Raw genomic sequence first — 9,780 nt, 5'->3', positions numbered from 1 at the left:
CCACTCCAGAATAAGTTCTAACATAGCTTTACATTTTAAACTTTCCATTAAAATTCTAAAATTTCAAACATTTTGAATAACTGAAATGTAATTGTATATTTGAGTATTGAAAAATTTGTCATTTGGATTTCTCTGAAGTAAATTTTGGTCAATTCAGGATTATAAAATTTGTCGCTAGGAGTGTGTCACTAATCATCAACATTTTTAATAATTTAAGAATTTTTTAAAAATAACTACTAATTTTAAAATGTCCGGAAATAAGTTAATTCAACATGGAACCACACATTATCTGCAAATCAGTCTGCTTCCACATATATAAAAATTTAAATTATCTAGTTAATAATCGTACAGGTTAGATATTAATGTCCATAGACTATTGATAGTCAGAAGATTGCAATTTACATGTTTATATACCTATTTATTCAGTTAAAATTAAATTAATAAATGAAAAACAATTAGATTTTTATTGAATTATAATTAGGTCCAAATTCATGTATTAGTTTAAATATAGTTCCTTAAAAGTCTGTTTTTCATTATATTAATCAAATTTTTAAACTGTTTTTTATTTATCATTATATATAAGTAATAATAATAATGGAAATAGCATTATTTTTTACTGGAACATTCATGTACAAATGCTTATAATTCAATGAAATATTTATTTTTTAAAAAAACTATTCAGCAAAATTTTGCATTGATTACAAAAGCATTTATTTTTATATTTTGTGTGTTGTAATTTATAATTATATCATTTACAATTTTGAATGAATCTGTGTAGAATAATTTGTTTTTAAAATATAAAAATTATTTTTTAATGCAAAATTAGTAATAAAACAATTTTTGTTAATTTATATGGAAGATAATTTATTGTAGCAATATTAAAAACAATGTTAAAGAAATGTACTAAGAAACTAAATTTAGATAATAAAATTTTTAATAATGTATAATGTTACAATGAGCTTTGAAAATAATTTATTCATATTAATATTAATAAAGTAAAATATTAGATTTTTAACTATAATAAAACTAATATATTTATTAGTGATGTAACGAATATTCGGTTACTATTCGGTATTCGGCCTATTTTTCACTATTCGGCCGAATACCGAATAACTAAAAACAGGAGTAATAAATAACAAAAACACAGTAAATTAATCATTTTGGTATTTAGATTTAATGTTATCGAGTTAGTGTTGTTTGTTTATATTTATTTATAACTTGTAACATGCACAAAATAAAAAAGAAAATAATATTAGTCACATGTATTCACAATTTATAATTACAAAGATCAGCACACGTACACGTCTATCGTTGGAGAATCCTCGCACATCTGAGGGTCTAACCCTGCCTATCCTTCTTTTTAAGCGCTCACCTTTCTCTTCCCTTTCTCTTTCCTCTATCGCTCTAATCCACGTATGCCTACGCATGCATCATAATACGCCCTCACGATACTTTTGATTCGTCACTTTTCCGTCGTAGAGTTCCCATTTTACAATTATGTGACAGCCTGGTGATAACGGAGAAAAGAGACAGATAGGACGTAGATATAAGTCACAGATGATTTCACAGATTCGAGACAGCTTGATAGCCCGAACGGCCCCAGGCTTTCGCCCGTGCACGCTAAGTGACTTTCATAACAAGCATTTAGCTTTCCGAAGTCTATGACAACAATTGTTTGGCATTGACGGCCGCGAATTTCGCGCCAATAAGCTGCTTCGACTCGTTCGATTATGTTATCGACTCAATTTCATATTTATTTTCACATTTTCACTTCGCGGTCCTTCTCTGTTCTTTCTCCGTTATTTACACGTGCAGGACATTTCATTGTTATCCACATTTGATATCATCACTTATCACATACTGCCATGACGCTCATGTCTGTCCGCTTCAACTGTCAAGAATTAACGCGATTGGCGAAGCGTAGTGACAGAAGGCCAATAGAGAGCGGGGTCCTTGCCATAATGAGGTTTGCGCGGCAATTTTCGTACGTGCGATAATCGAGCCGAATAGTTTGGCCGAATATTCGGTATTCGGCCTGAGGCCGAATATACTATTCGTTACAACACTAATATTTATCCAATTAATTTGAAAAGTGCTCATGTTTTTCAATGTTAAAGACGTGTTTATGATTTTGTTTACTAGCTTTGCATTCAGTCTAGTATTACTACAGTATTTGATTTCACTGTCATTTAATGTCGATATTTTTTGCAATCAGCCGATTTTCTTACATCAGTGCTTGATCTGTGTTACGTTGAAGCGCTATTTGCAACATTATCCAGCACGTGAGTTATACAGTAATGCATGGCATAGGGCCGGATGGCCGAGCGGTTGAAGTGTCAGCCTACGTTCTGGGGAACCCGGATCAAATACGAGCAGGTCGAAAAATCCCAAGAAATTTTTCAGGGGTTGGTCCGTTTGGATACGTTGTACCCCGTCTCTCACCGCCTATCGCGGGCCAGACTGAACTCACAATGGACTCTAATGAAAAACCATTTAGGACCCACAGGATGGAAAAAGTTTAAAAAAGAACTTGAACTAATAATTAAAGAACAGTATTGGGAAGCACCACTTCCTATAGAGGGTGCTCGGAGTTTCCGCGAAAAGTTGATAAATGTTTGATTACGTTTGTGTTGTCCGTATAGGCTTGACTTTTTTCCACCCGTAAACCATATTAGAATTCGATATACTGTACTTGTATTTTATTACGGCGTTACCATTAAATGCTGTTCTGGAATTCCTTAAATTAGTAGAATCAGTCAAATATATTAAAGGTAGCATGGCCCGCAGACCAGGATCATTGGCGAGTCCCCCTCCAACCCGTACCTTTAGTGGTGTGAGGCAAGGGACTTAAATATCTTCTTGCTTATCGTGTATTTCATCATACTCGCAACATGGCAGCTGGTGGATTTTTTTTTTTGTTTGTTTGTTTTATTTTTTGTTTATCGACAACTGTCTTAAGTTCAATTTAATTGCAGTATTTAATTCCTGCAATTATTCGTTCAGTTCTTGTGTTAGTTCCTATTTTGTTTTTAATGTCGTGTTCGTCATTGATAAAATTTATCGGTTATAATTTATCGGTATAATCGGTATAATTCCTCTATTGTCTCTAATAAATTTAATCTGTTTTTGTAAATGCGTGCTTAATTTCTGAATGAAAATATTTTTGTCATTTAGCTGCCTTATCGTATCCCAAAGCTGCTACAGGTGTCGAGTGGTTAAATAAACAATGAATTAGCAATACTGTACTGAAATACCAACGAGATTTGTGCGCAGGTAATTTCTTAGCACACTAAATTTAACAGAAAAATTCATCACCAAATGATTATTGATGCTAATGTATGAAATTCCATTTAATCGTTGCAAGATGTGTGATTACCAGAACCCCTTCGGCCGCCAATTTAAAGTCTTTCAATCTTTAAAATTGGCGTTTCCACTTCCCGGGACGAGGACCCAGGGGTTGGATTTGTGGGAAGCGTGTGTTCGGGTTGTTTCATTGTGTGGAATTACACAGAACGAGGCGCTTGACGTGTAAGTGCGTGAGTGCGAGAATTCGAGTAAAGGTTAAACGGTGTATATCTTCGTGTACAGTGGTGTTATGTCCGTGCGTGTGTGTGTATGTGTGTGATCGAAGAACATCTTCGGCATGTCTATAAACAGAAAACAGTAAATTACGATACGAGAATAAGATGTGTTAAGAAATGAAACGAAAGAGTTCTTACCATCGGAAAATATTCACTTGTACGATAAATGGCCACTTGGTCCTCTTCGTGGTAAAGTTGGGGAGGGAGATCCTTCTCCCTCCCAAATGTTCCTACAAAACACAAACGCAGTGAGAAAACAAGAAGTTTATTCATTTATTACCTAAGGTCAAGATTATTACCTTAATCAGACAGCCTTTCTTCCCGAACAGTGTTATGAGAAGAGCGAAGGGTTCGTTAGGCTAGCCTAGGCTAACCTAACCAACCCTAACCGGAAGCTCAATCCTCATAACAGCTGTTTGGGAAGAAAGGTCGGCCGAATGTCGCGTCCGGTGAAGAAACGTGTCAAGTCCGTGGGTCACGTCCGGGTAAAAGAGGTCACGTCCGTTAAAAGATGTCATGTCCGGGTGAAAAGTGTCGAATCCGGTAAGAAAGTCGCATCCGGGTGAAGAAGAGGAAGTCGAAGAAGATCACCGCCTAGGCCAAGGCAACCGCAGCCGTCCGCAGCAACTAAACCACGGACAGCACGGTCCCTCGACTTCGGGGGCTCTCTCCTCCGACTCCTCCCCGTCCAGACTTCGGCAAGGCGGTGGCGTCGCCGTCGCGGACGAACGGGCAGAACACGACCAAACAGAAAGTGTCAGCTCGGACGAGCTGTCACTTTCGACATCCTCCACAGCAAGGTCTGTGGCCGGATGACCCCCGAAGACCTCGGCCAAGCGCACTGGACCCAGGGTGTAGCGTCGCATCATCCCGACTCCGGGAGGATGCCACGCCACGCGCACTTGGCGAAGGCCTTCTTCACCCGCTGCCTGTCGCTCCTCGGACGGCACGGAACGACAGACTCGTTCCGCGTCGTCCGAGGAACCCTCTCCCTCCGGCGCCACCGCCTGCCTCCGCCGGAACCGCCTCCAACAACGCACCAACGTCTTCATCCTGTAAAAAAGAAAATTTGCAATTAGTCCAGTGAAAACAAAAGCTTAAATTAATGCTTAAATTCTTCCGAGTAAAAGCAAGCCGCCTTTTTAAATCTAAAAGATTCGAATCCGACTATCGAACGATGTGCCGAGATGTCTTCTGGGACCGATTCTCCAAGTAATATTAAATCAATTCTTACGTCTAGGGTCAATATGGACTAAGACTTACCTAAAAAATCTTGAATCCTCTCCGCAAAAGTCCACAAACCGCAAAAAAAGCAACGCAATCCAAGAGCAGAACAAAAGCACGTCCGAAAGCAACAAGAAACACAATCGAACTGCGATTCGTCATGCGTGACGTATTTCGAACAAACGTTAAAAAACGCGTCAACAATGTTCGAATTTCGTAAAAAATCAATTTTTTTATTTTTTTTTAATTAATTAATTTATAATTATTTTTCTTTTTTAAATTATATTAATAATTTAATGAATTAAATAAATAAATCATCTTCTGCATTTACATGGTGCAGAATGTCGACCGTGGATCTTTTTAAATTCTACGTCTCCAGGCTTGACCATCTCCGAAATTCGTTGGAATAAATGTTTTTCGTCCATTTTCGACCATGGCATGAAATAAATGAAATTCTTAGGATTCCTCGGTCGCCGCGGGTTTCGCCTATTAATGCAACATTAATATTAAAAATAGCGAAAAACCTTTATAATACGGCCGAACGAAAATTAAGTCGGACACAGAGGATAAACAGACTGAGCTAGGGGGAAACGACCATTCTTTCTCCTTGAATTTCTGACTTTTTAAACGATCTCTCCCCTAAGTTCTTAATGTCATCGCTTAATCAATTTGACACGTCCGCAAGTGTTGATCCAACTTTGAAACTTTCGCTCGTACCTCTCGTGCCATGATATTTTATTTCCTGACTTACAACGCGACAATTTTGCTACATTTATTTCTAAATTTTGTCATTGTCTTAACCTCGAGAACGGAATTATATGAAATCCGAGACCAGATGTAGAAACTTTAAGGAGGCCCCAATTAACTATATATGATCTTCCGATTCAAACCGAAAGTCTCGTTTTTTTTCAATTCAAAACGTCAGTTAACGGAAAAGTGTGATGTACAGGGGCAAGCCACTACTAGCTTGAGATATTTTGAATTAAATGATTTCAAAATATGATTAAGAATTGCGTGTCGCAATAGACAATTGCTCGTAGTTATCGTTTGTTTGTGAAAATATTTACGATAAAAACTAAATTTTGATCTTTGTCGTGTTATGAAGCAGAATATCCAAGTAAAAATCTTTCTGAGAGGTAAAAAGGAGTTAATAATTGCGAGGAAAGGCATTTTCCCATCAAAAATAAAGAAAGAAAACATGCAAGAGACTGATATGTAGAAACTACACCATTAAGATGTGTACAAATTGTGCACTATATCCATCATTGTGGATAACAAAAGTAGTCTATATTAAGACGAACTAACCTTCTGTTTGTTATGTTGGAGACACTGAAGCCGTGAGCGCGAATAGCGACCAATCCGAAATAAAGAGAACTGTTTTAATCTCGGTCTCTGTTAATTATGCATAATTAAGAAAGACGTGATAGATATCACTAGTCTGACAATTGCAAGAAGCAACTTTTTATACGCTTTCCAAGCCTGACGAAATAGAGTCTGTCTCCTTGAAGTTAACTACGAAGGCTTTGAAGTTGTTTCTGCCGAAGCACTATTTTTTCTCGATTTCTAAGGAGTGAGGAAATTGTAGGGTTCCTCTAAAAGCCTACAATTTCCTCACTCCTTACAATCCTGTGTTTACTACATCGGGCTATCTCCTTATAGATAGAACAGAGGGTCTTGTGTTGTGTTATGATAGAACATTCGGAAAGGATAGATATCTACAAACTGTTCGGCATGAAAATAGGCAGTCCACTTATATGTTACTGTAGGCCTATTATCGTACGATTTAGAGGAAAAATTGCCGTCAACTTTGATGTAACGAAACTGACATCATTTAACAATTAAAATGCAAATACACAGTAAGTTACATAGGTGTACAGTGGGCTTTTGCATGAAATATCTCGCCTTCCGATTCAGTTATTTAAAATCACGTAAATGATAAGAATTACTTAATGTGATCATTTCTGCAAGGAACATAAAAAATGTACAGATAAACTTAAAATTTGTAGATTAACTAGTCACGGGAATTAGATGGTGCCACATGTCCTTAAATTTATATCTGTACATTTGGAAAATGAAAATTTGATGGTAGCACTCTTGGTTATATTTGCGGTACCACTGTTTACAGAAGCAATATGCAAATAAAAAAGAAAATAATAAAATGTTTGACTGAGAATGTATAAAACTAGTATATGCCTACTTTGTATAGTTAAAAATATAGTTTTTTCAATAAAACAAGGAAAACCAAAGCAATGTTAATTGCAGTACATTCCAACGGCCTTTAATTGTGGAAATGTGCTTGAAGAATACCACAATTGTCTCATATTATGTGTTAAATTGGGAAAAGTATTAATTGTTTCATTTTTTTATAACCTATAAATTCCCACTGTCGTCCGTCTTTAGAAAAGAGTTAGGCAGATGAAATCCGAGACAAGATATGGGAACCTTAAGGGCAGGAGGCCCGATTAACTATATAACAACTTCCGAAAGTCACTTTACGTCAATTCAAAACTTTTTTGCTGAATGATGTTAGACAAACGACTCTATTATGAAAGGAAAAGTTTGATGTACAGGGGCAAACCACTACTAATTTAAGGTGAAGAGCGTATATTTTGAATTAAATTAATTAAAAATGTGATTAAAAATTGCAGCCCTGCATTGTGACGATGTCACAATAAATAATTGCTCGTTTTGTAGCTATAAATTATCATCATTATGATCCATCCTACTTACAGCAAAATTCATCCGTAGTTTCTTCATACGAAATATGAATTAATACAAAAATAATTACAGTTATAAGCAGCAGAAACTTCATGCTCGGAGTTAATTAAACCAATTTATCATTAAAAGGAAACGTGATAACAGGAGAAAGGTTTTATGAAAAGCGACCTTTACAAAATTATTCTTAATTTAAAATATCAGCGCTAGAAATATATAGTGGTGCCTCAGTGCATGAACTACTCCCAACTCGAATAATTCGATATTCGAATGCACGTTAAAAAAATACAATGCTCGATAATTGACTGCATGCTCGGCACTCGACTGAAAAATACGACCTGCTTAAACAAATATTTTTATTTTAACTTTAATTTTGTTATCCGTAAAACTTTCCCGCGATAAAAATAAGTATCTAATTTAAAAATAAAATAAAAGCCTAGAGTTGAATATCTTCGTTAGACAAAATTATTCCTAAATTTAATAGTCGTATTTTGCCATTCTGTACGGTTATTCCCAACGACATATGACTACCAGATTCCGAACCGGGCCGCCATCTTTGAAGCGAATTGAACGCGCTTCCGCCATGACACTTAAAAGGCATAAACCTGCTGGATATACATAATACAGATATGACCGTTTATTACATATATATACAATTGTTATCACACGATGCTTTTGCTAAACTCTGGCTTTAACTCAAACTGTCTTAGTCCTAAAACACCAGTTCTAACAAACAGTGCTAACACAGAAAACCACAGCTGTGCCCTAGCGCCTACGTCCTAACGTGAAAATCTGTTTTTCTCTGGATTGTCGAAATACCGATACTTTTTTTGATATGTGGAGCAACGCTATTAAGAATCACAAACCTTTCCTTTTTCGTTTTAGAAAGTTAGCCAAACTAAGAGCACAGTTTACATTTTTTTTTTTTTTTAAATATTCTTGGTTTGTTTTTAAATGCTCTACCAATTTACTAAAAAGCTCTTAAGTCAGTTCGAATGGATTATTTACTATTTGAAGAATAGTTTTCAATTAAACTCATTCCAAAATTTGGCGTATTTGAAATTAGTCTACCGCTAATCGATAGGAGGATGGCCGACCGGTCAAGGTGGCCAAAAAATATTAAAATTAACGAGGAAAAAACCTAATATACTTTATAAATTCATTTGCACATTATTATTTATTTTATTCTCTAATCCGGTGTAAATAAAGTAATAACATAATCTATAGCTCGTGTTTTCATATTTTGACAAATAATTTGCCAGTTTAAATTGGATTGTAATTATATATTATTAACGCAAAGTAAAAAATATTTTATTAAATATTACTTATACATAAAAGATACTGGCATTAAATACATTGCATAAATTAAATTTATTATTTGGTTTGTAGCGCCATCTGTTAATGCCCGTTTTTGTTGCGAGATTGTCGTCTATTTAGACAATCTTAAATGACGGAGATGGGAAGATTATAAGTTTTATTCGAATGTTTATAAAGTAAGTTAATGATCTCGTTTCAAACTGCATTGTTTAATATAATATATACATTTCCATTTCCGAGTGTTACAACATTTATATTTCCGAATTTTACCGAATCGGAAAGCGGGTCAATTTAGAAACGTGCTTCTTCCTACGGTGGAAAATAATATAATGCAATATATTTGAAATAAATTATCAAAAAGTTTCTCTTGGTTATATATATATATATATATAAATACTTGGCATATTTGATAGGATAAATGTGCTTAATGTCAGCCATTGCCAAAAGCAGCCATCTTCCATAAAATGTGTATGTAATAAATGTAGGAGGTAGTTTTAATGTTATATGATATTTCTCCCTTATTCAGTCAGTTGTTTTGTTAATGACATAATTAATAGTAATTGTTGTCAGTTAATGTATTGCTTGTACTCATTTCATTTAATACAGTCAAAGGGGTATCAAATCTAAGGCTTGAATTAATAAATTGGATTTCTATCTGGTAATGTTATCATATTTATATTTTTCTTTATTCATTTCATTCACTTGAGAATTTGAATAAGGAAAAACTTGTAAATCTTATATAGAAATATAATAAGCTGTTGTTTTATAGCAGCTGAATTGTTATTGCATTTAATGAAAAATCTGTTGTACTGGGTGATTTCTGGAATATAAACAAAATCATAAAATTCAATATTTGATCATCTATAATGAAAGAGAGTAGTAATAAATATTCTAATTAATAGGTTCCAGATTTCGTATGCTGAATTTTTATTTTTAATAAAGT

General features: G+C 34.9%; 1 protein-coding gene and 1 long non-coding RNA gene across 3 annotated transcripts in view; one reads left to right on the top strand and one right to left on the bottom strand.

Annotated features, from left to right (window-relative positions):
- Positions 1–3,474: 3,474 nt before the first annotated feature.
- Positions 3,475–4,983, bottom strand: LOC111621982. Its single transcript, XR_002756179.1, has 3 exons — positions 4,845–4,983; positions 3,720–4,634; positions 3,475–3,647 (listed from the first exon to the last, which is right to left on the bottom strand). It is a non-coding gene; the product is annotated as an uncharacterized LOC111621982 (long non-coding RNA).
- Positions 4,984–8,876: 3,893 nt separating this feature from the next.
- LOC111621981 (DET1- and DDB1-associated protein 1-like) overlaps positions 8,877–9,780 on the top strand; it is a 46,939-nt gene continuing 46,035 nt past the window's right edge. The window contains exon 1 of one of the 2 annotated variants that reach the window (XM_023364271.1): positions 8,877–9,013. The gene's annotated coding sequence lies outside the window, so the exon portion shown is untranslated. Of the gene's footprint in view, positions 9,014–9,192; positions 9,306–9,780 lie in introns of those variants that run through there. The other variant, XM_023364272.1, reaches the window with a different exon arrangement.

The sequence above is a fragment of the Centruroides sculpturatus genome, unplaced genomic scaffold, assembly GCF_000671375.1.
Source record: "Centruroides sculpturatus isolate CEXI.00-Female unplaced genomic scaffold, Cexi_2.0 scaffold82, whole genome shotgun sequence".
Classification (NCBI taxonomy): Eukaryota; Metazoa; Arthropoda; class Arachnida; order Scorpiones; family Buthidae; genus Centruroides; species Centruroides sculpturatus.
The sequence above is the reverse complement of the archived record's forward strand: the minus strand, read 5'-3'. Positions and strand labels throughout refer to the sequence as shown.